The 13,406-nt window shown below is 29.8% G+C and overlaps 1 protein-coding gene across 2 annotated transcripts in view; it reads right to left on the reverse strand.

Annotated features, from left to right (window-relative positions):
* The window catches only part of LOC413200 (fibroblast growth factor receptor homolog 1), a 92,663-nt gene extending 85,890 nt beyond the window's left edge, over positions 1-6,773 (reverse strand). For both annotated transcript variants that reach the window (XM_026445317.1, XM_026445318.1), the window contains exon 1: positions 6,426-6,773. The gene's annotated coding sequence lies outside the window, so the exon portion shown is untranslated. The remainder of the gene's footprint in view (positions 1-6,425) is intronic.
* Between the last annotated feature and the right edge of the window lie 6,633 nt (positions 6,774-13,406).

Genomic DNA, 13,406 nt, shown 5'->3' on the forward strand with positions numbered 1-13,406 from the left:
TAATCACGAGAGATTATGAGAAAGGAAAAAGGAGCAATTGTCGTACATTATACCATCCAAGAATGAATTCATAAATTATTTAATAGAAATAAACATTCAACTTTGCAATTTTCTTACTTATTATTCCTTGTTTATTCCGAGAAAAATAAAAGCAATTAAAGCGTGTCCTAATCGTTATTATCCTTTTTCAATAATAAATTATTCTCTAGAATTCAAATTTTCATTGCAATTTATCATTTCATCTTCCAGACATCTGTTACATTAAAAATTTTTAAAAATGATCAAAACGACTGAAATAAATATTTGTTATTCAAGTCTAGTCTTCATTACTTCATTTTTTTTCATTTCTTTTGTTCCACTACGCATATGGATATAATATTAAATACATATATCGATGAAGCGAACTATGCCATTTCCTGGACAAGTCTTTTCTTCTAATTAGTTCCAGTTAGGCGTATATCTCGCTCATCTAGATTATATAATTTATTATCTGTTTAAAAGAACAATAATTATTTGTTGGACTGGCACACTGTTTCTTGTTAAATGTACGGGCTGCTTCCTCGTCGACATTAAATCGCCCTTCGTAGTGGCGCGAGCTCTGTGTAATCTTTATCGGTAAAAATCGCCTGTAAATTGCAAATGGCCACAGTTTACCGCCGGAAGTGGCGCCGGTAACGAGGAACGCATTAACGAAGGATCACGTTCATTTTTTATAGAGCTAAAAAAAAGTGGAAACCTCGACGTTTCTTTTGGTAGTTATGATTGCTTAGCGACCATGTTTACGTACTTTTATGCACTTTTTAAACGTAAGGAAACGGTTGTTGAGAATCGAGGTTTGATACGATTTCACGAAATTAACTCGATTTGAGTTGTAATGAGGCGTCTGGATGTCTTCGTAATGATCCTTTTGGATTATTTACAATAATTACTACTATGATTTTTAACCATACTTTTTATTTTGCAAGATTGAAGATCTATATTTTATTTTAGATGCTATTAATTTGAATGATTTAACATTGACTATATGTTTTCTTATTTTTTTTATTCATTTATTATTTATCATTTGATTTATAAAATTGAAGTATATTAACCAACTTTGTTATTTTCTGACTATAAACATGTATTCAATTTATCATTCTTAAGCTTTTAAACTTTTTTTTGTTGTATCAATTTTATATTTCTTAATTGTATTATATAATTTTCTTATAAATTTCTAATTCAATAATTAATAAGTACTTTTTATATTCACTTAATAATCACATTTCTTTTATATATTCTCCTAAATTACAATTTAATCAACTTTTCCAAATTTTCCCAAATTTAATTTAATTCTCTAAACTCCAAATCGACATTTATTAAATATCCATTAATCCACATTTGATGTATTCTTGGTATTTACAATTAATTACAGTTTAACCAATTCTTCCAAAATTCTTTCAAATTCAATTTAACCATCATTTCCAAATTATCAATCATATTTTACACACATTTCCTTCAATTAAATCAATTCTTTCTGAATTATTAATCATTTTCCTAAGTTATTTCCAAAATACTTTTCAAATAATTTTCAAAATACATTCACTTGCAAGAAAAAAAATTTTTTTCAAATGCATCCAACAGCATCCTTCCTTGAAAAACTCGCACAAACAACATCGTGTACAATGTATAAGTATATTTCGATCAATCATTTTCAAACGACTATCCAATAATTATCCACGAAACATCCATCAACCCTCGAACGCGAACAAAGTTAACACAAAACTCGCGCATCATCGTTAACGAATAAACCTCTTACACCCTGTTTACTTCTTTCTCGCTGACACGCCATGTTACTTTTACAGAGGATAGTGCTGGTAATCTAACGCGAGCAAAAAAGGATCCGCTTCATTATACTCGTGATTTATGTTTTCATGCATTCCATACCCTCTCCTTTGCTATTTTCCGCCTTTAATGCGACGCGAGTCTCCTCTGTTACCGGAAGCTGTGAAACCCAAGATTTTACCGATCGAGTCGAGCTCATCTCTCGCGTGTATATTATCATTCGCACTCTCGCGCGCGCACAAACACCGGAAGTGGAGCGTCGTAGTTGATTTTAGTCGATTACAGTTTTAGGATGTTATTTATTTATTTATTTTTTCTTAATGTCGACGCGTCATTGAATTGCAAATTTGGATTTTTTTTTTTTACTTGTTGTTATTTGTTAATAATAAACCATTTTTTTTTTTAAATTCTTCTATGATTTTACTTGAAAAATTGGAATTATGAATTTTATTGTAGATTATTTATTATTTACTATTGCATAACTTTGAAAGAAGATCAGAAGAAATTTTTTTCTTATTTACTTCTTGTAAATAAAAAAAGATAAAAGTAGAAAATTTTAATTTACCAAAGTTTCCAATTTTCTATATCCTTAATTTAAATTAATTTAACACAAAATATATCTTACATTTAACCTCAAATTACAAATAAAATTTTCATTTTTTTTTAGCAATTAATGCAATTGTCTTTTTACAACCAAGAAACTTTAATTCAAAAGTACTAATCCAATCTTTTAAGTACATATGGATACAAGAAAATTGTAATTTACTGACAACAACTTGCCTTCACTCAAGTTCCTGTTTTCCATATTTTTTTACATCTTTAAAATTAAACCATATGCAAAATACCATATCCAACTTCAAAATTAAAAATAAATCTTCATCATCTTTTGCCGAATAACAATTGATTTTTTGCATTCCCCGGGCAAAAGAATTTAATCCAAAGTTACAGTGAAAAATAATCATCCCATGCATACTGGGATTAAACAAACAAATTATCAACCTTCCGCATGTACACACACTTTTACTCTATCTTTCTCTCGATCTGGAATCTGGATTAAAGAAGCTTAGCAAGTCGCGTCGCCGAGACGCGAGGGAAGAGATTAAATAAAGCCGGAATAAATTATCCTCCCCCTGCTCCCTTTCTCTTTCTACGCCACGTAGCTTCTTCTTTGTCCCTCCGCGTGGAGGCAATGGTCCGGTTAAACGACGAGAATTAGGGTAATTTCGCCGTATACTTTCCATGCAAACGATCGAAATCTTGCTATTTTATAGGCGATGAAATTAATCGGGGAATTAATCGCCAGAAATTAATTGGCCGATTGTTTTATTTATATCTTTTTTCGAATCGGGGGTTGAGATAGCTTTGGAGAAGTTTTGTGGATAGCTTTATCCAGTTTGAAGTGGAGAATTGTTGAATTTTGATCAGATTTGGATTTTTGAGAAAATTCCAAGGTAAGATATTTTTCTTTGGATTAAGTTTGAGCTAAGTTTCTTTCTCGAGTCAAAGGGTTTTGATAAAAATAATAATTTTTATTTGAACCAATTTAATTTAATATATATTTAAAATTTAAAAGTCTGAAGTCTTTTGTTTTGAAATTTAATTTAATTTAATTTCTTCTTTTTTTATTAAATAATTAGAATATTGAAATTTTTTTACAAAGTTAAAGTGATTTAAAAAATGCAATTAAGAAAGTAAAGATTCTTTCATATATTAATTGCATCGAATTGCATTATCTGCTGCATTAATCTAAAAATAAAATATTTCAATTATACGCTGATTACACGTTTAGTGATTAATTATAGTTATTTATATTTAATAGTCAACTTCCAATCAGGCATCAATCGATAAAAGCATATCTATATATTATGCAACTAATTCGTTACATAAGAATCATACAATTATATAATCATATCTACATATTATAAACAAAATTATATGTGTTATTCAATTTTCAAGAATATTAAATCAAACTTCATTCATCTATTGATAATGACCTTCGAAAAAAACTTATGGCTTCCATAATATTTAAGTTCAACTATGTATGTTAATTAAGTAAGTTGATCAATTAATTGAACCAATTAAATGAATAATAAATTAGACTTAATATAAACAAATTGGAACAATTATATCCAATTAAAATTAATTAAATTAATATTAAAATGATATTTAATATTAATTTTTTTAGATCAGGAAAAAATAGTAATGGATTTTTTAATCTTTCATTCTTTTTATATTACATAAATAATTTCAAAAAAAAAATTGCACCCTTATTTCTTTCAAATTTATCAAAAACAATAAAATTTATTTATCTGAAAATATGATAAATTGTTATAAATAATTTTTGATTTATCACGATTTCTACGGTTCGGAAAGAAAGTTGTTAAACGTATCTGCATAATAAATCGCGAATCGATGACGGTGCTGGATCTCTGGCTGGATCATCGATCGTAGATCCACAATCGCGATAAATGCCCGTCAGAATCCAACATACGTTAAGAATAATGTATCAGAAAATGACAAATGTGCTGTATTCACGAGTGACTATTATACAAAGTCTGCAGGCACTTGTACTTGTCCAATTTTTTTTTTTTTCTATTGTCTTTATTATTTCTTCTTTGGAACATTCTGTAACGTGATTCGTTACTTTCTTTTGTGTGCATTTGATTGGCATTTGAATCGATACGAAATCGCATATTCGTGAGATTGTTCGATTAAAATAATAATAAAATAGAATCTGATATAACGTACGAAAAATTAAAAAATTAAAAGAAAGAATGGAAAAGAATATTTTAATATTTCGAAGTAATATTTGAAATTTATTCGCATTGAGACTTGAATAAAAAATTCATGAAGCATAAATCAACTCGGTAATCGTGATGAAATTGTTCACGAGTAATTAATTAAACATTAATTGTAATAATTGAATAATTATAAAATAATAAATCACGTTTCATAATTATTTTTAACATATATATGAGCCTTAAACTAGAATAAAATTCATAAGTCTTAACTTTTTTTTTAGATAAAAAGATACATAAACAAGATATAAAAAAAATATTGCATTAACATTACTGTTACATAATAGATACATTTAAAATACAAATAAATAAACAAATAAAAATATATAAAACACTTCATCACATCATCACTTTGCATTACAGAATTACATGAAATTCTTCGTAGAATTACACATATAAGTTCCTAGAATAAGTATTTCATTATATATTTTTCTCTTGAACATATATGTACATATACAAATATATATATGTATGCGTTAAATTCGATATCTCTTAAACGAGGAAATAAATAAAAATAAAAAACTAGTTAAGAAAAATACGAGAAAAAGTTTTTTGCAATAAATAAAAATTTCTTGTCATATTTCACTTTGGATCGAGGAATGTCAATTTGTTCAAGAATCGAAATTAAATTTCGAATTCCAACGTAGAATTACACTTACGTTCCTCGAATACCACGTAATTCAGTGGCGGATAATCGAACACGTGAGTCGTACACGCGTCCCAACTGATCAATCAACAACGTCAACGATCATTCCATCCGATCTATAAATCGTTGAGCCGAGTGACGCATGAATTTTCGTCCCATACTCGTACGTTTTGATCAAGAAATTGCTCGCTCGGTGACCGGAAATGCGCACTCGCCACCGGAAACGCACTTTTCGCGCTTCTTCCCCTTCCCCTCCCCTCTTCTCGCAGAACTCTCCCAAACATTTGGGAACAATGACAAATTTTATTTCAAATTTATATACGAATCTTTTATTGTTAGATTATTGTTTAATTTTTTAATCGCGTATCCTTTCTTTTATTGTCAATTTTAATTGCATTTCTTGGTAATGGAACATTGAAAGTTTGTTATTTAAATTGTTTTTGTTCTCTTTTTTTTTAACTTTATCCAGTGTTGTTACAAGTTTAAATTTCAATTTTACCAAATATTATAAAACACTAGAATATTAAAAGAAGATAAAATATAAAGCAATTAAAAGCTTCTTCAAACATTTTAATCTTTTCAAACAATAAACTTCAATCTATTCCAAACAAAATTTCAACACATTAATCAATATTTTAAATCTTTTTACAAAATCCCCATCTTCTAAATTAAAATTTTCCTGTGAAGTGAGCCAACTTTCACAAAATGGAAGTTAAAAGTTGTTTCTAATATTTTTTAAAAGTTTCCAATAAACAATTGCAAAGAAAGCAAACTGCGTCAGTGTTTCAAAAATTACTTTTACCACCTACTCGAACATATAGTGATTCGAAAACAATGCAATTCCTTTAACCTAAAAACCTAACCTAAAAATGTAACATATAAACAACTCTCATATTCCACGTAGAACCAAGATACGATTCTTCTCTTCTCATCCAAGATAATTCTACAATCCTTGCATCAAATCTAACCATAATTTCAATCCACGAGCAAAATATACCAACATTCCAAATCTTTTTCTAAATTCTCGTATTCTAAAATCCAATTTTACCCAAATATCCATCCTCTCCCCCCTCCATCAAATTATTCCTTGGAAGAAGGGAATAATTTTTCCGCGAATTCACTACGTTAAATCTCGTATAGTGGATGGCTATGGTACTCACCAATCGCGACTCCTTTCCAAGAAAAACCGGAGTTGATGAGGGCCCTCTCTTCTCCCGTTCCCTCCTCCCCGTGTCGCGAGCTTCTGGCGTTTCTGGCTTTTCTCAAAGGTGCACGAACGCGCGCGCGCGCGCACACACCCGAACACGATCCAGAGATCCTGGCCGCTCGATCCAGGATCGCGTGGCCGCGCTGTCGGAAGGAAATTCGCACTCTCCAAAGAGGAAGCTGATTCACCACGCGCGCATTCCTCCTGTTATTTCAGGCGAGCAGAGCGGAGAGTATTATAAATCCACCTCCTCTCCTTTCCATCTTCTCGTGCCGGATCGATCTCCCCCTCCCCCCCTTCCCCTCCCTCCCTCCCTCCTTCCCTTCCTCCCTTCCTCCCTCGAAACGCGAAGATCGAAGAAAGGAAAAAAAAAAGAACGATATTTCGCACAATTTTTCGACACTTTTCGTTTATATATATTTATATTATATATTTCTTTTTTACAATCTGTGGACAACCACCACCGTGTTGGGGAAACACCTGTTCCACCCTTACTTCCACTGCTCGGTCACTGATCACGCGAAAGAAGAGTCGCGAACGCACTTCCGGCCACCTTTCCGCGGGAATCCTTCGAAACTTTGAAACTCTTCACTCGTGATTAAATGGAGAAGCAGGATCTCTTTGGAAATCGGTCGTTTTCGCTCTTTTTTTCGAAAAGATTCTCTTTTTCTAGGTTGGATCTTTTTCTAGGTTAGATCAGACAGGATTTTTCTTAATCTTCTTGGAATTTCTTTTTCTTCAATTTCCCCTCGAAATTATCCACAGTACCCTAACTTTCCTCCCCAACGATTTTATTTTATTTTATTTTATTTTATTTTCCTCTTTTCCGAGCCGACGATCTTTAAATTTTCCAATCGTCTCTCCCACCGTTCACCGATTGACTGATTGACTGACTGACTGTGGCTGGCGTCGCGGCGACACTGACACGAGAACGCGAGAGTCCGAGGCGAGAGGATGCGCTCGAGGAAAGCTCGGGGCGAAGTGCCAGAAGAGTCGTCGCTTGAAATAACCGCTCGTCCACCGGGCTCTCCCTCCGCCAACCCCCGTGGCCGCTCTCGTAGTTCCTCTCCCCACCTCGCGGCTAGCTGCACCGGCTAAACACACACAGCCTCGCTCTCTCTTTCTTCGTTCGTTTCGCGCGCCATCCTTCTCCCACCTACGCGCGCATAGTTGTGTCGCCGCTGCTGCTGCTGCTCCTCTAGCTGCGGCTTGTGTCGTACTATTTCTTCTATTTCCTCTTCTCCTTACGACTCTCCTCCTCCCTTTCTTCGTCGTGTCCTTCGTGTCCTTCTTCCTCCTTGCGAGCATCACGTGCGTCGAGAAATTTTCGCGCCAGAAATGGAGGAGGAGATGCGAGATTGTTCCATTTATTCTGAAATTGGGTGGAAATTGAAGGAGGGATAAACTATGAGTTGTGATTTTTTTTTTTTCGACAGAGTTAAGAATGTAATTTGATAAGAAGGTTTTGCATTTGTGAAGGAAAATTTTTTTATTGTTTTAGAAGGATAATAAAAAGTGGTTTGATATAAGAGAACGAGATTGTTTGGAATTTATTATTATTCGAGTTTTGATCGAGGAAAATTAATAATAATAAGGTAGAGAAATGGAGGGAAATTTTGTAAACACGTTTGAGACAGGATATAGATAGAATTTATACGAATAATGTGTGTAATAATTTGATTATTTATAGCGTATAATGTGGGATAAAAATATTAACTTAAGATATAATTTTAAAAGTTTTCGCGTTTCTCACTGTGAGAAATGGACGAGATGGAAGATTATTCGAAATTTATGAGATTCTGGGGGAAAGGAAATTAAAGGTGGAAATTTTAAAAAAAAATTAAAATGGGAAAAATTGTAAATTCTGTATACATATGTTTGAGATATCCGAGAGACATGGATTGAGTTTATACGAATAATATAATTTCATGCGAATAATATAATAAATAATATAACTTAAGACATTTTCTATGAGAAATGGACGAGATGGAAGATTATTCGTAATTTATTGAGATTCCATGTGGAGGAAATTAATGTGGAAATTTTAAATTTTAAAAAAATTAGGAATTAGAAAGGAGATGGAGAAGCGTGTGCTGAAAAGTTTTACAACTGTGCTTGAGAGTAATATAAATAAATAAATTAATTTGAAAATATTCTTTGGATTTTTATTTTGCTATTTTTGTAAGAGATGATAGATAAGGATCGATAAAATAGATCCAATAATAGTTAAAGAGCTATTGAAATATATAAGAAATGAGAAGAAAAATTCTTATTGGAAAAGATTAAATGGGGATGACGAAATTTTATCACTATATTCGAGATATCGATTAATTAACAATCGTGTATAATCTCTCAATTATCTCGAATTTCAAACACAGCATTTTTCTTAAATTAATTACCATAAATTTATAACAAAAACTTTGATTTTAACTTTTTAACCCTAGTTTCGAGTATATTCAAAGCTGTACTCTTTCAAATTAAGAAACAATCCATACTACCACTCAAAAAAAGATGATCTTCCCCAAATTAAAAATCCCTTTCCATCGTAATTCATAGCGCTATCTTCTTCAAACCAGTGTACATGATAAAACCAGCCAATACATCTCTGACGTTGAAAGAACGAGAAACAAAAAGACAAAGTTCTGATCTTGCCCATCCTCCAAGTTAAAAATCCCTTCTTCGACAAAAAAAAATAAGAAAAACAGGCATTCTTTGAACCATAGAAGAATCATCTATTCCTCGGCATGATCGATCAGTCACGCCACTTCGATCGCTCGTTCCCGTTATTATTAGAGTGGCCAGCAACCGTGTCGACAACTGATCTCAAAATCCGTTGTTTTCCAACGATCGACAGATAAAGATTGAGTAACTAGGTTCGATTGAGAACCCTTTACACCGAATTCCACCATAATTCGCGTGTAATTCCGTGATCTAACATGAGACCAATTTTCTGTAGATAAGAAGGAAGATTGGAAACGAGACTCTTTCCACGGGAAGAGTGCTGGTTTCATGCTTTTGTCGTTATTCGTTGTTTGATGGGCGTCAAGGGGGTTGGATGGAGGATGGTGGGTGGGTGAGGGTTAAATTAAATTACAGTGATCGAGAAGGAGGTTATGCGTGATTCATTGAGAGACAGCTGTCGGTGATTTAAAGTAGAACGGTATTATTCTTCGCGGGGATGAGAGGTGGTGTAGGTGGTGTTCTTGGAAGTGAATGGAGTTTTGTGTCGGTTATAATTGGATTGTGATTGATTGTATTTAAATTTATACAATTTAAAATTTAATGTAGAAATAAACCAATTTAAAACTTTATTGCTTGAGTTAAAATTGTTTTTTTGTGTTATGTCATTGTTGATAAGAAACTAAAATAAATGAATTTAATAATGGAATTTCTATTGGATTAAAAAATTTAATATCTTTTGGGGGTCGTATTATATCAATTTCAATATTTGGAGAAATTGATGAATGAAAAAATGTTCAGAGGAAAGAGATAAAAAATATTAATTCTGAAATAATAAATAAAATTATTGTAAATTTTAAAAAGTTAATAATAAAGAATGTATGTATTCCTTGAAATGTTCTTTCTCGAAATCATAATCTTATAATTAACGTTGAATTAATTATATTTAAAATTATTAATATTGAAATTGACCTATAAATTCAAATTACTGTTCTGACTGATATTATTGACTATGTTATTCATTTTATGAACACGTAATGAATATCTCATAATATCAGTATGAGTCAAATATAGATTTATTATTCAATTCTTTATAAAACTATCATTCACAGGATTATATTTTCCAAATTTTACATTATATTTTTTTTATTTTATTATATATATATAAAATTTATAAGATATTATCAGATCTTTCAATCCATAATTATTATTTATTTCTAGAGCAATCAGAAATTTACAAATATTTAAAATAATCTGAAAACAATTCTGAAATTTCTATTGTACAATAATATCAAATTTATCGAAAAGATTTATTAAAGATATTAAAAATAGAAATTTTGCCCTGACTTGCAAAATATTAAATCAACCAAAATATTTTTCTCTCATAAGCAAATAAAATCCTATATAAATTATAGAATATAGAACTTAATTCAAAGTGTCATTAAGTCCTTCAATAAAATTAATTTAATTAATTTTAAAAATTTGAAGGACCAAATTTTAGAGCAATAACGATCCAACAGAATTTCGAGTAGGTACATGCATAAATAGTGTTACCATTAGTGTTTACTTTATATACTCGATTCGACCTCTTACATACTTTCTCTACCAGCTCTTTCGAGAACCAGTTTCTCCTTGTAACATTGTAGAAAAATGGCTAATTAACTCGTGACACGATACTAAACCCTGGTATAAATTATTCGCAATTCATCTGCTCCATGGTTAATCCCGTTAAGAGATCCATGTGATTCTACACGATGATTCATTGATTTATTTTTGCCGTTCAATTCGAACCGAAGTTATTGTTCGAAGATTTATCTAGGACACGAGGAATAAATAAGATTCCCTCGTTATTAATTGATTTGCAATTTATCGATTAATTTCAATTCATTGGTTTTCATCGATGAGAATAATTTTGTAACAGTGCAGTGGTAATGGAAAAATAGAGATTGAATTACTGGTCTTTTTTTTTTTTAATTACCAATTTGTATAAAAGACAAAGAACATGTTCGAATGATTTAATGAATTATTTAAAGGATGATCATTTATATATTTTGTTTCTGCTGAGAATTAAATTTGGAATTTTTTTCATATGTACATTCCATTCAAAATGAAATTTCAAAATTTATTGAACAATAAAGAGATATTAACAAATCATTTTTGGATTTTTTCAAGGTTTTTCATTGAAAAGGAAATGAATAAAATGAATTCGATTAAAATTCATATTTAAAATGATATTAATCATTCAAAGTCTTAAGATTTTAAATATGCAAAATGTACTAATTAAGTGAAAATAAAGGAAAGGAAAAAATATTGATCAATCTAATAAGTTTAATATTCACAGGAGAATATATTTTATTCAATTCCAAAAATCAAAAGAAATATAAAATTTGAAATATACAAAAATAAATATAAATAAAAAATGCCAATTGATTAATTTATTAAGTTTGCATTAGAAAAAATGAAACAGAGATAGAATGAAACCATTCTCTTTCTCCTTATCTTATTATCTAATTTAATAAATAAGTCTTAATATTTTTATTTCAATTTTTACGTCTTGGAATCAATCCTTGGAATGTAATCTATAAATACATAACACTTTATATATATTTATATTAATGAAGGAAGAAACAAACAAGTTCAAATGAGAAATTCAACTTGATAATGTTGATAAAACACTGAAAAATATAATTATTAGTAAATATAATAAAAAATGAAAAAAAAAGAATATCAAATGTTAAAATTTCATTAAAAATAACACATAATTACAAAATTATAATAAAATTATTATCAAATTCGTTCACCATCGTGAATAATGATATACGAGCTAATAATTCACGATACGTGATTTCTGACTTGTAAAATTTTCACCAATAATACAAGTCTAATTGCTCGAGAGAAACTGTTGGTCGTAAAATCTCATTTATTTATTCGTTTATTTATCACCTATCTCCACGCGCATACCGTTTCCATTCATTCAACCCTTGACCAGAAACCGTCTAAAAACCCTTTTGATACCGTTTCTTTTTCCGAACAAATCTTTATAGTTTGATCGTAAAGTCATCGTTCCTTACACCAACCCTCTTTTTCGCTTACAAAGAAACCACTCGAGGAATTTACTTTACGATCGAATGGGGGGAGAGCGAAGAGGGGGAGGGGAGGGAAAAAAAGGACTTTTCTAATGTCCGCCTGATAGAGGCATTAATTCTGAGCCATGTATCGTTCTGGAACGGTATTTATTCGCCTCGTATTTCATCGAAATACGACGCATTAGAGCGAGGAAACGGGGTGGCGCTAAGTCGTGCCTTTTTTCCACTTTTTGATTTGTTCACCTCGAGCCCCGTTTAAATGTCAGCTTTATAAACTACCTTCTTACTCGATAATTTGTAACTGAACTGTGTGTATCGATTCCTATCATTTTTTCTTTTTTTTTTTTAAATATTCTGAAGATTAATTTTACAAGTTTATACATGGAGTGTACAATAGTAAGTATATACAACAATTAATTTCATATTATTACTTTTATTATTTATAATTCTGTTTGTTATGTTTATATTAAAAGTATTTCATTGTATTCTATTTTAAATTTGTTCAAGATCTTAAAAAGTAATATTGTTAAAAACGTATATTTTTGAAATATATTTTGTAACAATTATTGTTTTAAGAATTTTGAATAGAAATGTACATAAAAAGTTTTTAAATTTATTATTTCTATAACTATAACAAATGTATATAATTTATTATATAATTTTCTCAAAATATGTGTATTTATAACAAAATATAACAATTTAAATATTTAAAAAATAAAGAATAAAAATAATAAATAGAACTGGAAAAAATATTATAAATAGTTGGTTATGTAAAGAGTAATATTGTTAAAAATGTATATTTTTGAAATATATTTTGTAACAATTACTGTTTTAAGAATTTTGAATAGAAATGTACATAAAAAGTTTTTAAATTTATTATTTCTATAACTATAACAAATGTATATAATTTATTATATAATTTTCTCAAAATATGTGTATTTATAACAAAATATAACAATTTAAATATTTAAAAAATAAAGAATAAAAATAATAAATAGAACTGGAAAAAATATTATAAATAGTTGGTTATGTAAAGAGTAATATTGTTAAAAATGTATATTTTTGAAATATATTTTGTAACAATTATTGTTTTAAGAATTTTGAATAGAAATGTACATAAAAAGTTTTTAAATTTATTATTTCTATTATTATAACAAATGTATATAATT

This window comes from Apis mellifera, linkage group LG15 (assembly GCF_003254395.2).
Source record: "Apis mellifera strain DH4 linkage group LG15, Amel_HAv3.1, whole genome shotgun sequence".
Classification (NCBI taxonomy): domain Eukaryota; kingdom Metazoa; phylum Arthropoda; class Insecta; order Hymenoptera; family Apidae; genus Apis; species Apis mellifera.